This window comes from Ranitomeya variabilis, chromosome 3 (assembly GCF_051348905.1).
Source record: "Ranitomeya variabilis isolate aRanVar5 chromosome 3, aRanVar5.hap1, whole genome shotgun sequence".
In the NCBI taxonomy this organism is placed as follows: domain Eukaryota; kingdom Metazoa; phylum Chordata; class Amphibia; order Anura; family Dendrobatidae; genus Ranitomeya; species Ranitomeya variabilis.
The window spans coordinates 624,426,980-624,443,710 of NC_135234.1; positions in this window are offsets into that span (position 1 = coordinate 624,426,980).

The window sequence follows — 16,731 nt, forward strand, 5'->3', positions numbered from 1 at the left end:
AGACATACAAAATTTTGAATGCTACAAACAAGTTAACATAACTGTGCTTCCCTTTATGGGAGGTGAGAACACTTGAACGTTGCAAACAATAACATATTTACATTGTGCGCGCGACTTTAAATTAAGTAAACAATTATTAATTAACTAGCTAGAAACGACCATCACCCATACTGGTTTACTATCTATTAAGTGCACGTACAAAAACAGTATCTCTCTTTATTCAAGTTCAAATACCCTCTAAGGGTGTACTATAAAACTTAAAAGTGCAAATCAATATGCTATTCTGACTCTTTCTCCACATGCAGGACTATCCGTCTACCCCCACGGGCTTACTGCATTTTTCTTCAGTTTATTCCTATAAAACCTAACATTTACTTTAACTTCAATTTTATTCAAAGTACATCATTAACATTTTCTATTCCTAGCTACACACTATCACTATGTAAAACATTATTACTATCTATCTTCTTAAGGCAACATTTTCACTCTTAGGCGAAGTGCAACAAACGAACATTCCCTGTTGTGAATTCGGTTTGTGGGCTCCCCCGGTGGTTTGTTATGGTAGTGTCTCTTATGTGCCTTCCTCCATCTCTGATTACCTGTCGCCACCCTCTAGGGGAGTTTCCTATTTAAGGCTGCTTGGCTGTTAGTCACATGCCGGCCAACAATGTGCTAGTAGCATTCTTTTGCATTCACCTGCCTCAAGTTCCAGTTCAGCTAAGTTGAATTTGTTTCTTGTTTTGCTATTTTTGTCCAGCTATCTGCAATGTGACTCTTCAGTGCTGGAAGCTCTTGTGGACAGAAAATTACTACTCCAGTGGCATGAGTTGTCACTGGAGTTTAAAGTAATTTCTGGATGGTGTTTTTGAATAGTGATTTTTAGGTCGACCGTGAAGTATCTCTTTCCTGTCCTTCTGCTATCTAGTAAGCGGACCTCACTGTGCTAAATCTGCTGTTCATCCTACGTATGTCATTTCCTCTGAACTCACCGTCAATATCTGTGGGGGCCTACTATCATCTTTTGGGGTTCCTCACTGGAGGTAAGGCAGGCCTGTATATTCCTCTAATAGGGGTAGTTAGATCTCCGGCTGGCGCGTGGTGTCTAGGGCATCGTAGGTACATCCCCCGGCTACTGTAAGTGTTGGGTCAGGTTCAGGTCACGGTCGACCTTAGTTTCCATCACCCGAGAGCTAGTCCGTTTTGTATTTTTTTTCCCATGGTCATTGGGGTAACCATAACAGTTTGGCCGGCCGGTAAAAAATCTATGTGTTAAAATATGCACTAAAGTAGGAAGGAGAAGAAAAGGTTTTTTTTTTTTTTTTTTTTCTCTGTGTTTGAAAGTGCACCTTAGTTTGATCATTTGTATTCCTTGCTTAAACTGCAGTCTTCAGCCTTTTTTTTTCTCCTCTCCTCTTAACCTTTGAATGCTTGGGTTACACCCATTTGAAACATGGATCCACAGAGTTTAGTTGCAGGTTTGAATAACCTTGCGACAAAAGTACAGAACCTACAAGATTTTGTTATACGTGCTCCAATGTCTGAACCTAAGATTCCTCTGCCTGAATACTTTACCGGAGACAGATCCCGGTTTTTGAGTTTCAGAGAAAATTGCAAATTGTTTTTGTCTCTGAGATCTCACTCTGCTGGTGATCAGACTCAACAAGTTAAAATTGTTATCTCTCTACTGCGCGGCGACCCACAAAGTTGGGCATTTGCATTATCGCCAGGGGATCCTGCGTTGTTAAATGTAGATGCGTTTTTTCAGGCTTTGGGGTTGCTTTATGAAGAACCTAATTTGGAGATTTTGGCTGAGAAAGCCTTGATAGCTCTTTCCCAAGGGCAAGATGAAGCTGAGATATACTGCCAGAAATTCCGTAAATGGTCGGTGCTTACTAGATGGAATGAGTGCGCTTTAGCAGCTAATTTCAGAGAAGGTCTCTCTGATGCCGTGAAGGATGTCATGGTGGGGTTCCCTGTGCCTACAGGTCTGAATGATGCCATGAAATTGGCTATCCAGATTGATCGGCGTTTGCGGGAGCGCAAATCTGTGCACCATATGGCGGTGTCTTCTGAGCAAAGACCTGTGCACCATTTGGCGGTGACCTCTGAAAAGGCATTAGAGCATATGCAATGCGATCGTGTCTTGTCTAGAGGCGAACGTCAAAATTACAGGCGCAAAAATGGATTGTGCTTCTACTGTGGAGATCCAGCTCATGTTATATCAGCATGCTCTAAACGTATAAATAAGGTTGATAAAAAGGTTGATAAATCTTTTTCTACAGGTACCTTGCAGTCAAAATTTCTTTTGTCCGTGACATTGATTTGTACCTTATCATCTGTGACTGTGAATGCTTATGTGGATTCTGGCGCCGCTCTGAGTCTCATGGATTGGTCCTTTGCCAAGCGTTGTGGGTTTGATTTGGAGCCGTTGGAAGTTTCTATTCCCCTGAAGGGTATTGATTCTACACCTTTGGCTAGCAATAAACCACAATATTGGACACAAGTGACTATGCGTCTTACCCCAGACCATCAGGAGATTATTCGTTTCCTTGTATTATATAACCTACATGATGTCTTAGTGCTTGGATTACCATGGTTACAGATTCATAATCCCGTCTTGGACTGGAAATCTATGTCTGTGTTGAGCTGGGGATGTCGGGGTATTCATGGGGATGCACCTTTGGTTCCTATTTCTTCATCTACTCCCTCTGAGATCCCAGCATTTCTGTCAGATTTTTATGATGTCTTTCAAGAGCCTAAAGTTGATTCTCTCCCTCCCCACAGAGAGTGTGACTGCGCTATTGAATTGATCCCCGGTAGTAAGTTTCCTAAGGGTCGCTTGTTTAATTTGTCTGTACCTGAACATACTGCTATGCGGGAGTATATCAGAGAATCCTTGGAAAAGGGTCATATTCGCCCCTCGTTGTCTCCACTAGGGGCAGGATTTTTCTTTGTAGGTAAAAAGGATGGTTCATTGAGACCTTGTATCGACTATCGACTTTTGAATAAGATTACAGTTAAATACCAGTACCCGTTACCTTTACTGACTGATCTGTTTGCTCGTATAAAGGGGGCTAAGTGGTTCACTAAGATCGATCTACGTGGTGCGTATAATTTGGTGCGGATTAAGCAGGGGGATGAGTGGAAGACCGCATTTAATACGCCTGAAGGCCATTTTGAGTATTTGGTAATGCCTTTCGGTCTCGCAAATGCCCCTTCCGTTTTTCAGTCCTTTATGCACGATATTTTCCGTGAATATCTGGATAAGTTTATGATTGTGTATTTGGATGATATTCTTGTTTTTTCGGAGGACTGGGAATCTCACGTTCAACAGGTCAGGAGAGTTTTTCAGGTTTTGCGAGCTAATTCTCTTTTTGTAAAGGGCTCAAAGTGTAGTTTTGGAGTTCAGAGAATTTCCTTTTTGGGATATATTTTTTCCCCTTCATCTATGGAGATGGACCCTGTCAAGGTCCAGGCTATTTGTGATTGGATGCAACCTACTTCTTTGAAGAGTCTGCAAAAGTTCTTGGGTTTTGCTAATTTCTATCGCCGATTTATAGCGGGTTTTTCTGCCATTGCTAAACCTTTGACTGATTTGACCAAAAAGGGTGCTGATGTTGCTAATTGGTCCTCTGCGGCTGTGGAGGCCTTTCAAGAGCTTAAGCGCCGCTTTTCTTCCGCTCCTGTGTTGCGCCAACCTGATGTGTTACTTCCGTTCCAGGTTGAGGTGGATGCTTCGGAGATCGGAGCAGGTGCAGTTTTGTCGCAGAAAGATCCTGACTGCTCAGTAATGAGACCATGTGCGTTTTTCTCCCGAAAGTTTTCGCCCGCTGAGCGAAATTATGATGTGGGAAATCGGGAACTTCTGGCCATGAAGTGGGCGTTTGAGGAGTGGCGTCATTGGCTTGAGGGTGCTAGACACCAGGTGGTGGTCCTCACTGACCACAAGAATCTAATTTATCTTGAGTCGGCCAGGCGTCTGAATCCTAGACAGGCGCGCTGGTCGTTGTTTTTCTCCCGATTTAACTTTGTGGTGTCATATCTGCCTGGGTCCAAGAATGTGAAGGCGGATGCCCTCTCTAGGAGTTTTGAGCCTGACTCGCCTGGTGATTCCGAACCTACCGGCATCCTGAAGGATGGGGTGATATTGTCAGCTGTCTCCCCAGACCTGCGGCGTTCTTTGCAGGAGTTTCAGGTGGATAGGCCTGATCGCTGTCCGCCTGGTAGACTGTTTGTCCCTGATGATTGGACCAGTAGAGTTATCTCGGAGGTTCATTCTTCCGCGTTGACAGGTCATCCTGGAATTTTTGGCACCAGGGATTTGGTGTCTAGGTCCTTCTGGTGGCCTTCTTTGTCTCGAGATGTGCGCATGTTTGTGCAGTCTTGTGATGTTTGTGCTCGGGCCAAGCCCTGCTGTTCTAGGGCCAGTGGGTTGTTGTTGCCCTTGCCTATTCCTAAGAGGCCTTGGACGCACATCTCTATGGACTTTATTTCTGACCTTCCGGTTTCTCGTAGGATGTCTGTCATCTGGGTGATTTGTGACCGTTTTTCCAAGATGGTTCATTTGGTACCTTTACCCAAATTGCCCTCCTCCTCTGAGTTGGTTCCTCTATTTTTTCAGAATGTGGTGCGTTTGCATGGTATTCCTGAGAATATAGTGTCTGACAGGGGTACTCAGTTTGTGTCTAGATTTTGGCGGACGTTCTGTGCCAGGATGGGTATCGATTTGTCTTTTTCGTCTGCATTCCATCCTCAGACTAATGGCCAGACTGAGCGTACTAATCAGACCTTGGAGACTTACTTGAGGTGTTTTGTGTCCGCTGATCAGGATGATTGGCTTGACTTTTTGCCATTGGCAGAGTTTGCCCTTAACAATCGGGCTAGTTCTGCCACTTTGGTTTCTCCATTTTTTTGTAATTCAGGGTTTCACCCTCGGTTTTCGTCCGGTCAATTGGAGTCTTCGGATTGTCCTGGAGTGGATGCTGTGGTTGATAGGATGCATCAGATTTGGGGACAGGTTGTGGACAATCTGAAGTTGTCCCAGGAGAAGACTCAACAGTTCACTAATCGTCATCGGCGTATTGGTCCTCGTCTTTGTGTTGGGGACCTGGTGTGGCTGTCTTCTCGATTTGTTCCTATGAAGGTCTCGTCTCCTAAGTTTAAGCCTCGGTTTATCGGCCCTTATAGGATTCTGGAGGTTCTTAATCCTGTGTCCTTTCGTTTGGACCTTCCAGCATCTTTTAATATCCATAATGTTTTCCATCGGTCATTATTGCGGAGGTATGAGGTACCGGTTGTTCCTTCTGCTGATCCACCTGCTCCTGTGTTGGTTGAGGGTGAATTGGAGTATGTGGTGGAAAAGATCTTGGACTCCCGTGTTTCCAGACGGAAACTTCAGTATCTGGTTAAGTGGAAAGGTTATGGCCAGGAGGATAATTCTTGGGTGACAGCATCCGATGTTCATGCTCCCGATTTGGTTCGTGCATTTCATAATGCTCATCCAGGTCGCCCTGGTGGTTCTGGTGAGGGTTCGGTGCCCCCTCCTTAAGGGGGGGGTACTGTTGTGAATTCGGTTTGTGGGCTCCCCCGGTGGTTTGTTATGGTAGTGTCTCTTATGTGCCTTCCTCCATCTCTGATTACCTGTCGCCACCCTCTAGGGGAGTTTCCTATTTAAGGCTGCTTGGCTGTTAGTCACATGCCGGCCAACAATGTGCTAGTAGCATTCTTTTGCATTCACCTGCCTCAAGTTCCAGTTCAGCTAAGTTGAATTTGTTTCTTGTTTTGCTATTTTTGTCCAGCTATCTGCAATGTGACTCTTCAGTGCTGGAAGCTCTTGTGGACAGAAAATTACTACTCCAGTGGCATGAGTTGTCACTGGAGTTTAAAGTAATTTCTGGATGGTGTTTTTGAATAGTGATTTTTAGGTCGACCGTGAAGTATCTCTTTCCTGTCCTTCTGCTATCTAGTAAGCGGACCTCACTGTGCTAAATCTGCTGTTCATCCTACGTATGTCATTTCCTCTGAACTCACCGTCAATATCTGTGGGGGCCTACTATCATCTTTTGGGGTTCCTCACTGGAGGTAAGGCAGGCCTGTATATTCCTCTAATAGGGGTAGTTAGATCTCCGGCTGGCGCGTGGTGTCTAGGGCATCGTAGGTACATCCCCCGGCTACTGTAAGTGTTGGGTCAGGTTCAGGTCACGGTCGACCTTAGTTTCCATCACCCGAGAGCTAGTCCGTTTTGTATTTTTTTTCCCATGGTCATTGGGGTAACCATAACAATTCCCTTTAACGGTAAACCCAAGTCTCTCAATGAGGTTGTGCAAACAATCAAGATGCAAGTCAATCATCAACTTGTAAAACAGCAAGAACTTTCACGATGTCATCGGGAACAGTCTCTTCAAAACGCTCTTCTTGTAAAACCAGTAGAGAGCACCTTTAAGAAGGTGCAAACTATTTACAGGAACAGTTTGTGATCATGCAGTCCATGATTCTGCAGTTCTTTGGTATAAAACAACTTGTGCAAAATAGGTTTAAACTTGGAATCCTCCTGGAACTGAGGATCCCTTTAAGGTATAACCCTGGACGGGTTTTTGCAGCAAAGAAACAGGAAAAGTTTCTGTAAACAATAAAGAGAACTATTTACATTCCTTCTTCAGGGTTTCGAGGTTTATTTGAATGGTTTCCAGGGCTTTACCTGGCACATAACCCTTCTTGGCTTGGGAAGGGTAGGATCCAGGGTTACACCTGGCGCTGGATAAACACCGTTAGTCTAGAGGTAGCGGCTGCTGCAAGATCAGTTACTGGCACGGAGTCAGCAGCTGTGGCAGGAGCAGTCGCTGGAGTTGTGTTGGTTACCGGGGCAGGGTTGTTCCTCATACCTGCTTCAGATGCGGTCCCACCGTGCCGGTCTGCTCCTTCTCCGCTGGGGTCTGGAATGCTGGTTGCAGGGCCTTGTGCTGCGGCGTTGTCATCTCTGTTTGCAGCATCTCGCTTTCCGGCAGGGCCTTGCTTTCTGGCTTCGGAGCGCTGGAACTTCTTTCTTGCTCCGGACCAGACGAGGCTGCCGACAGACGTCTGGTGAGGCTTCCGATGAAGGTCTTCTTCCACCCGGCCACAGCTTCCAGCTCCTGGCGCACAAGCTGACAGGTGCGTTCTTCCTCTTCTTTCTGCAGGAGGTCCGGATTCATCGTCGGTGAAGGGTACAGTTCTTGCAGGCCCTGGCTGGGAGAGTCCTCGTGCTCCATCCCATGCTCCGGGGTCCGCTCACCTCCTTCTGCCATCTTGACTACCGGTTCTTTGTGGCCCCACATGCACGTTGCTCCTCCATTTTCTGGGGGCGGAGCTCCTGCTTGGTTTCTGGACACGTCGTCTTCTCGCAGCAGTAGTCGGAGGGGGCGGTCGTCACTTTTGGCGCCGCTTCGGTAGTCTCCTCCCATGGCATGCCCTTCTTCTTCTCCTGTGCTCCTCGTGGCGCTACAATGGCAGCAATTTTGGCGGTAAACGGCAATACACAGTCCTTAAGCAACTCACAGTTCAAACACAGTTCTGGCACAGTTCTTAGGCGCACATGACCCGATTCTCAGGCTTAAGTAGATCCTGTTCGTGACGCCAAGTTGGATCGCCCCCAGTCGGGCAGTGGGGTACTCGGAGCCAGGTCCTTCGGTTCTCAGCGGGGATGTCAAGGTGGCTGACCCAGTCCGTGGCCCTAGGGACGTCCGTATAAGAAGGGGAAGTGTTCGTGACGCAACCTGTGGTATTCGGTCAGGGTGACCAACGCTGCTTAGGGGTCCGCTGGGGTGATGTTATGGCAGCTAGATGGTATACCTTCCCACAGGTGAAGTGTATCCCCAGGGCTTCCCAGAGTGTAGATGGTGGATGGTGTGAGGCACAGTGACTAACGAGGACATGAGGTTGCAGTCTCTGTACCTTTACTGAAGGCTTCAGTGTCCTCAGTCCAGGGCACCGGATCACAGGGTAGGCAGAGTCTGGCCGGTCCGAAGGCAAATCAAGAGTCCTCTTATCCAGGTGGAATTCAATAGCCTTCCTATGCGCACAGTAACACAGTAGGTCCCTATTTGCATAAGCTCCAATAAGGTCCTCACTGTTAGGCTACTTTCACACTAGCGTCGTACTCGGCCCATCGCAGTGCGTCGGCCCGACGTACCGACGCTAGCAGTGAATGCACCGCACAATGGGGGCAGCGGATGCTGTTTTTCCACGCATCCGCTGCCCCATTGTGAGGTGCGGGGAGGTGCGGGCGGAGTTCCGGCCGCGCATGCGCGGTCGGAAATGGCGGTCCGTCGGCGGCAAAAAACGTTACATGGAACGTTTTTTGCAGCCGACGGTCCGCCACAACACAGCGCAACCGTCGCACGACGGTTGCGACGTGTGGCAATGCGTCGCAAATGCATCGCTAATGTTAGTCAATGGTGAAAAAACGCATCCTGCAAGCACTTTTGCAGGATGCGTTTTTTCGCCAAAACGCTAGTGTGAAAGTAGCCTTATTACTCCTCTCACTGTTCCCCGTGGTCGGATAGAGCAAAACACGTATGACTGGTGGCCTGAGGCTTTTTATAGGGACCCTAGAGATGCCCCGGCCCCCACAGGACAGAACTCCTTCTGGTTTCCTCTCCTTTTGCTATAACTTTGTTTCTCACTCACTGCAATACACTTCTCTTCAATGTCTCTTTCTTAGGATGCTGCCGCACGTGGGGCAGGCGCAGCTCCGTGGACCCTCGTCCTCCTCAGACCTGTCTGGATCTGACTGGAAATTATTCCAGCCAGCTCGGTCTAGAGACCTTTCTCTCTCAGTCTCCAGCCAGGAACTCCCTAACTTTCCCTCCAACTACCAGTTTTACCTAACTGTGAGGAGTGGCCTAGTAGATAGAACTTTTGCTCTCCCTGGTGGCTGGAGTGTGAAGTGTGTTGTGTGTGGTTGTGATACCTGGACAGAAAATCTCCTTTATTGCCTTCAGACGTAATATCGCTCCCCCTGGTGGAAGAACAACATTACTGCAACGACCAGGACTCTGGGACGCTGCACTTGTACCTCGTGTATATCTATGTTCAGGCCCCCTGATGTACCTGTACCTCGTGTATATACATGTTCAGGCCCCCTGATGTATCTGTACGTAGTTTATATACATATTCAGTCCCCCTGATGTACCTGTGCCTCGTGTACAGGCTTGGACTGGCCTATAAGAGAACAGGAGAATGCTCCGGTGGGCCCCTGATCAAAAGTGGGCCATCACCCTCTTATATGAGCAGTACTTGGCACAATGTAATTGAATCAATATGTACAGACAAAGGCAGAATCTTAGGGTACTGTCACACAGTGCCATTTTGATCGCTACGACGGTACGATTCGTGACGTTCCAGCGATATCCATACGATATCGCTGTGTCTGACACGCAGCAGCGATCAGGGACCCTGCTGAGAATCGTACGTCGTAGCAGATCGTTTGGAACTTTCTTTCGTCGCTTGATCACCCGCTGACATCGCTGGATCGTTGTGTGTGACAGCGATCCAGCGATGTGTTCGCTTGTAACCAGGGTAAACATCGGGTAACTAAGCGCAGGGCCGCGCTTAGTAACCCGATGTTTACCCTGGTTACCAGCGTAAAAGTAAAAAAAACAAACAGTACATACTTACATTCCGGTGTCTGTCCTCCGGCGTCTCAGCTTCTCTGCACTGTGAGCGCCGGCCAGCCAGAAAGCGAGCACAGCGGTGACGTCTGACGTCACCGCTCTGCTTTCCGGCCGCTGTGCTTACACAGTGGAGAGAAGCAGAACGCCGGGGGACAGACACCGGAATGTGAGTATGTACTGTTTGTTTTTTTTACGTTTACGCTGGTAACCAGGGTAAACATCGGGTTACCAAGCGCGGCCCTGCGCTTAGTAACCCGATGTTTACCCTGGTTACCCGGGGACTTCGGCATCGCTCCAGCGCTGTGATTGCAACGTGTGACCGCAGTCTACGACGCTGGAGCGATAATCATACGATCGCTGCGACGTCACGGATCGTGCCGTCGTAGCGATCAAAATGGCACTGTGTGACGGTACCCTTAGTCATTTAACTAGTTACCCAGTTCATTGTTCTATAAATTTGTGATTTAGGATGAAAAGTGAGGTCCTGCAGTTGGTTACTGGTGGGCCCTTGGCACCCCAGTCCAACATTGCTCGTGTATATACATATTCAGGCCTCCTGATGTACCTGTACCTTGTGTATATATATATGTTCAGGCCCCCAGATGTATCTGTACCTCGTGTATATACATGTTCTCGCCCCATGATGTATCTGTACCTCGTGTATATACATGTTCAGTCCCCCTGATGTATTTGTACCTCGTGTATATATACTGTATGTTCAGTCCCCCTGATGTATCTTTACCTCATGTATATACATGTTCAGTCCCCCTGATGTACAGTCATGGCCAAAAGTATTGACACCCCTGCAATTCTGTCAGATAATACTCAGTTTCTTCCTGAAAATGATTGCAAACACAAATTCTTCGGTATTATTATCTTCATTTAATTTGTCTTAAATGAAAAAACACAAAAGAGAATGAAGCAAAAAGCAAAACATTGATCATTTCACACAAAACTCCAAAAATGGGCCAGACAAAAGTATTGGCACCCTCAGCCTAATACTTGGTTGCACAACCTTTAGCCAAAATAACTGCGACCAACCGCTTCCGGTAACCATCAATGAGTTTCTTACAATGCTCTGCTGGAATTTTAGACCATTCTTCTTTGGCAAACTGCTCCAGGTCACTGATATTTGAACGGTGCCTTCTCCAAACTGCCATTTTTAGATCTCTCCACAGGTGTTCTATGGGATTCAGGTCTGGACTCATTGCTGGCCACCTAAAAAGTCTCCAGTGCTTTCTCTCAAACTATTTTCTAGTGCTTTTTGAAGTGTGTTTTGGGTCATTGTCCTGCTGGAAGACCCATGACCTCTGAGGGAGACCCAGCTTTCTCACACTGGGCCCTACATTATGCTGAAAAATTTGTTGGTAGTCTTCAGACTTCATAATGCCATGCACACAGTCAAGCAGTCCAGTGCCAGAGGCAGCAAAGCAACCCCAAAACATCAGGGAACCTCCGCCATGTTTGACTGTAGGGACCGTGTTCTTTTCTTTGAATGCCTCTTTTTTTCTCCTGTAAACTCTATGTTGATGCCTTTGACCAAAAGGCTCTACTTTTGTCTTATCTGACCAGAGAGCATTCTTCCAAAACGTTTTAGGCTTTTTCAGGTAGGTTATTGGCAAACTCCAGCCTGGCTTTTTTATGTCTCGGGGTAAGAAGTGGGGTCTTCCTGGGTCTCCTACCATACAGTCCCTTTTCATTCAGACGCCGACGTCTAGTATGAGTTGACACTGTTGTACCCTCGGACTGCAGGGCAGCTTGAACTTGTTTGGATGTTAGTCGAGGTTCTTTATCCAACATCCGCACAATCTTGTGTTGAAATCTCTTGTCAATTTTTCTTTTCCGTCCACATCTAGGGAGGTTAGCCACAGTGCCATGGGCTTTAAACTTCTTGATGACACTGTGCACGGTAGACACAGGAACATTCAGGTCTTTGGAGATGGACTTGTAGCCTTGAGATTGCTCATGCATACTCACAATTTGGTTTCTCAAGTCCTCAGACAGTTCTTTGGTCTTCTCTCCATGCTCAATGTGGTACACACAAGGGCACAGGACAGAGGTTGAGTCAACTTTATTCCATGTCAACTGGCTGCAAGTGTGATTTAGTTATTGCCAACACTTGTTAGGTGCCACAGGTAAGTTACAGGTGCTGTTAATTACACAAATTAGAGAAGCATCACATGATTTTTTGAACAGTGCCAATACTTTTGTCCACCCCCTTTTTTATGTTTGGTGTGGAATTATATCCAATTTGGCTTTAGGACAATTCTTTTTGTGTTTTTTCATTTAAGACAAATTAAATGAAGATAATAATACCAAAGAATTTGTGTTTGCAATCATTTTCAGGAAGAAACTGAGTATTATCTGACAGAATTGCAGGGGTGTCAATACTTTTGGCCATGACTGTATCTGTACCTCGTGTATATACATGTTCAGTCCCCCTGATGTATCTGTGCCTCGTATATATACATGTTCAGGCCCCCTGATGTATCTGTACCTCATGTATATACATACTCAGGCCCCCTGATGTATCTGTACCTCGTGTATATACATGTTCAGTCCCCCTGATGTATCTGTACCTCGTGTATATACATGTTCAGTCCCCCTGATGTATCTGTACCTCGTGTATATACATGTTCAGTCCCCCTGATGTATCTGTACCTCGTGTATATACATGTTCACTCCCCCTGATGTATTTGTACCTCGTGTATATATACTGTATGTTCAGTCCCCCTGATGTATCTTTACCTCATGTATATACATGTTCAGGCCCCATGATGTATCTGTACCTCAGGTATATACATTTTCAGGCCCCCTGATGTATCTGTACCTCGTGTATATACATGTTCAGCCCCCCTGATGTATCTGTACCTCGTGTATATACATGTTCAAGCCCCATGATGTACCTGTACCTCATGTATATACATGTTCAGGCCCCCTGATGTATCTGTACCTCGTGTATATACATGTTCAGGCCCCCTGATGTATTTGTACCTCGTGTATATATACTGTATGTTCAGTCCCCCTGATGTATCTGTACCTCGTGTATATGTAGCGCCCCCACTGCCGCAGGGCCGAGGGGTACCCGGTACCGGGCCTCTGAGTCTCGGCTCTGGGGTTGTCACGGTGGCTAGGCCCGATCCGTGACCCTGCCGAGGGGCGCACAGTGAATGATGTGACGGATGTAGATCGTAGTAAATAACGAGGACACCAGGTTGCAGTCTCTTTACCTCTTTACTGAAGGTTTTAGAGTCCTCAGTCCAGAGTGCTGTCAACAGGGCTGTCAGAGACCGGCCGGTCCAAAGGCACATCAGGAGTTCCCTTTTCAGGTGGGAATCAGTGTCTACCTCCTAGCGCCGTGTATTGTAGTCCTTCCCTGCTGAGCTCCCGGGATAGTCCTCACAACTGATTCTGTTTGTCTCTGATGTTCATTCTCTCTGTCCCCCAGATGATATGGTAGGACGCACCCGTATGACGGGGTAGGCCTGGAGTTCTTCCGGGACCCTAGAGTCGCCCCTCTCCCAAAGCTGCCTCCGTTGTCTGCTTAGGTGATTTTGTGTGAGACAGCCAACCTATAATTGGCTGCCCTGCCGTGGTTTGCAATAGTACTTAGAGTCTCTTACTTGCTCGGCGTTCCGGCCACCAACTGTTTGCGCCTCAGAAGGATATTGCCTCGGTCTAACAGCACGACTCCTTCTGGTCCTAATTCCTCTTTACTGTATTCCCGTTGTTCACTGGTTAGTTCTGCTCTTAGGAGTCTGCCAGGATCCCATCCCTGACAGGTCCTCTCACTAGCTCTTCCCAGTTACTTCTCTCTGTCTTCCTGTCCAACCCCCAGTTTTACCAGAGTGTGAGGAGTGGCCTACTAGATAGGACCACCCCCCCTGGTGGCCGGAGTGTGAAGTGTAGTGAGGTGTTACCTGATCAGAGAAACTCCTTTAGTGCAATCAGACGTACCATAGCTCCCCATAGTGGCGGAGCCACAGTACTGCAACGACCAGGACTCTGGGGCGATGCACTCCCCCCCGGTTAAATCCAGTACTCCGGGACTGGGAAAACAAGAACAACAATACATGTTAGCAGGAAACACACAAAATTTTGAAATAGCATAAACAAGTAAACATAACAGTGCTTCCCTTTATGGGAGGTGAGGACTCTTGAACGTTGCAAAAGTTAGGTCATGCACAGTTTATGACTCTCAGTCCAGTGGTTGAAACGGCGGGGACCCCGGGTAAACAAAGGGGTCCCACCTTTGGAAAGTTTTTGAGCAATTCACCGTCCATTACTCTATTGTCCATTTTACAACCTGTAACAAAAGATATGTACACGACATTTTCAACTAGATAGCAGCCCTTATCAATACCTCCAAGTTTTGTAGCGGAGGGGAGTTTGGTTCTGAGTGCTGCGTGTGGACCTTCGCAGCGCAGGGGTTGCTATTGGCCTAACAGGGCCCGCTATGCTTGCTACCGCTGGTGTAGTGCACTGTCTTCTAGCTACACTTCTGGTGAGTCTGGGTAGCACTGGCAGGTTGGGGCTCTCTGAGCTGCTGCTATCAACAGTGGGTACAGCAGATTCACCGATAGCAGAGGGAGGATTTGCCGGTTCAACGGTTGGCATGGCATCTTCAGGTAGGGCTTGTTGAGGTTGCGGGACCGGATGATCTGGTACCACCATTGTTTCTGGTGGGTCCGGCTGTTGAAACATTAGAACAGGTACCACGATGGCTTGATTTATCTGAGTCCAGGACTGGGGAAAGTCACCAAGGACGGTATGGATCATCTTCTCCTTTTCCACTGGCGGGGAGATTTCTGGGGCCATGTCCTTCTCTCTCAACTTATCGGGGCAGACCTTAAGGTGATCCCTGGATACCGCTGTCGAAGTCTCCCCTCTGTCCTTGCTGATGAGACAGACCTTCGTGTTATCGAAGTCGGATGGCAGGATGGTATACGGTTCCGCTTCCCATTGGTCATCGAGCTTGTGTAATCTCCTCTTTCGTTTAAGTACTTGTTCACCAGGGGACAGGGGAATCGCAGGAGCGTGTTGGTTGTAGTCCCTTTCTTGTTTTTGCCTAGCCTGGGCGAGACTTCTTTCTACACACTCCTGTACCTCGCGGTACCTTCGCTGCCTTTCTGCATCCCAATCGGCATCCGGCGAGGTATCTTCGGGTACTAGGACCCCCATGTCCAGATCAACGGGTAACCGACTAGATCTTCCTCGCATCAGGTACGCTGGAGTACAGTTGGTGGAACTTACTGGGATGTGTGTTGTGAAATTGGATTCTGGGCTCCCCCGGTGGCCACTTGTGGAATTGTACTTGTGTGCATCATCCCCTCTGTTCACCTGCTCCTATCAGGATGTGGGAGTCGCTATATAACCTTGCTCCTCTGTCAGTTTCATGCCGGTCAACAATGTAATCAGAAGCCTTTCTGTGCATGTTCCTGCTACTAGACAACTCCCAGCTAAGTTGGACTTTTGTCCTTGTGTGTTTTTGCATTTTGTTCCTGTTCACAGCTGCTGTTTCGTTACTGTGTCTGGAAAGCTCTTGTGAGCGGAAATTGCCACTCTGGTGTTATGAGTTAATGCTAGAGTCTTAAAGTAATTTCTGGATGGTGTTTTGATAGGGTTTTCTGCTGACCATGAAAGTGCCCTTTCTGTCTTCTTTCTATCTAGTAAGCGGACCTCGATTTTTGCTAAACCTATTTTCATACTACGTTTGTCATTTCATCTAAAATCACCGCCAATATATGTGGGGGCCTCTGTCTGCCTTTTGGGAAAATTTCTCTAGAGGTGAGCCAGGACTGTCTTTTCCTCTGCTAGGATTAGGTAGTTCTCCGGCTGGCGCTGGGCATCTAGGGATAAAAAAACGTAGGCATGCTACCCGGCCACTTCTAGTTGTGCGGCAGGTTTAGTTCATGGTCAGTATAGTTTCCATCTTCCAAGAGCTAGTTCTCATATATGCTGGGCTATGTTCTCTCGCCATTGAGAATCATGACAGTTTGACCGGCCCAAAAAAAAAGGGTTAAATTACTGGCTGAGAAAGGAGAGAAAAAAGAAGTCTGCTACAATTTTTTTTTTTTTTTTTTTTTTTTTCCTCTAGTTCTGAGTGTGCTCTTAATTGAATCACTTGCTAGTCTGCCTATACTGCAGCCTTCCTCTCTTTCTCTCCTTCTTATCCTTGAATGGCTCTGTGTTCACCTGTTTCAAATGGATCTTCAGAGTGTAGCTACAGGTTTGAATAATCTCGCCACAAAGGTACAAAATTTGCAAGATTTCGTTGTTCATGCACCTATGTCTGAGCCTAGAATTCCTTTGCCTGAATTCTTCTCGGGGAATAGATCTCACTTTCAAAATTTTAAAAATAATTGCAAATTGTTTTTGTCCCTGAAGTCTCGCTCTGCCGGAGACCCTGCACAGCAGGTCAGGATTGTAATTTCCTTGCTCCGGGGCGACCCTCAAGACTGGGCTTTTGCATTGGCACCAGGGGATCCTGCGTTGCTCAATGTGGATGCGTTTTTTCTGGCCTTGGGGTTGCTTTATGAGGAACCTCATTTAGAGCTTCAGGCGGAAAAGGCCTTGATGTCCTTGTCTCAGGGGCAAGATGAAGCTGAAATATACTGCCAAAAATTCCGCAAATGGTCTGTGCTTACTCAGTGGAATGAGTGCGCCCTGGCGGCGATTTTCAGAGAAGGTCTCTCTGATGCCATTAAGGATGTTATGGTGGGGTTCCCTGTGCCTGCGAGTCTGAATGAGTCCATGACGATGGCTATTCAGATCGATAGGCGTCTGCGGGAGCGCAAACCTGTGCACCATTTGGCGGTGTCTACTGAGAAAACGCCAGAAAATATACAATGTGATAGAATTCTGTCCAGAAGCGAGCGGCAGAATTTTAGACGAAAAAATGGGTTGTGCTTCTATTGTGGTGATTCAACTCATGTTATATCAGCATGCTTTAAGCGTACTAAGAAGCCTGACAAGTCTGTTTCAATTAGCACTTTACAGTCTAAGTTTATTCTATCTGTGACCCTGATTTGTTCTTTGTCATCTATTACCGCGGACGCCTATGTCGACTCTGGCGCTGCTT